The sequence below is a fragment of the Thamnophis sirtalis genome, unplaced genomic scaffold (assembly GCF_051295495.1).
Source record: "Thamnophis sirtalis isolate CommonGarterSnake01/CBP01778 unplaced genomic scaffold, rThaSir2_p1.2 scaffold_6, whole genome shotgun sequence".
NCBI lineage: Eukaryota > Metazoa > Chordata > Lepidosauria > Squamata > Natricidae > Thamnophis > Thamnophis sirtalis.
In genome coordinates, this window is record NW_028261386.1 from 109,133 (window position 1) to 110,000 (window position 868).

Here is an 868-nt window from a genome sequence, read left to right on the forward strand (position 1 = left end):
TAAGTAAAGCGGGACTAGAACTCACGGTCTCCCACTTCCTATATCCTGGTGGACCCTGAGTGGGTCAAATTTGGGCCGAGACCCAGTAGTCTCGGCCCGGTAAAGCCATTTCCGAGTGAGGCTTTGCTAACATACAGAATTGACTTTAATTGTCAATTAAATGGAACAGAAGTTGTGGGTGCTTCACCACTGGAAGCTTTCAAGAAGAGGCTGGACTGCCAATCTGTCAGAAATGGTTTAGTAGGATCTCCTACTTGGGCACGGGGTTGGACTAGATGACCTCCAAGATGTCCCTTCCGATTCTTATTCTGTTATTCTGTCTGTTAAAAGCTCAGCAAAACAGCTTAGAGAGGATAGTTGGACCTTAAAATACTGAGCGCATGGCAACTTCCCTGAAGTGACTCCATCTCTCTCTATATATATATTAATAATAATAATAATAAAGTGCTTTTTTGACCTTTAAAGAAAAAAAAACGCCTTTTCCATGATGAGGGATAGTTGTGTGAATCACTGAAAAGTGCAAATTCCACACGGCTCCCAGCTGGCTGGATGAGGAGGCCTGTTTTCAATTTGAATTACTTTATGCTGCCCTTTGCGCCAATGTCCCTCCTGGAGAGCCTTTTTTAAAATAATCCTAATCATAACTTTATGGATTTTTTAAAAAAATGGAAAGATAAGTCAAAAAAGAGAAAATGGAAAGAAAGAGTGACCAGGAACAACTTCTGCCTTTCCTTGGTAAAGATTTAAGTTTTTAAAAAAATATCTCAAACTTTTATATCAGGGGTGTCAAACTCAATTTCACTGAGGGCTGCATCCGGGTTCTCTTTGACCTTGGGGGGGGGAGGAGTGGGCGGGGGGGGCATGACAC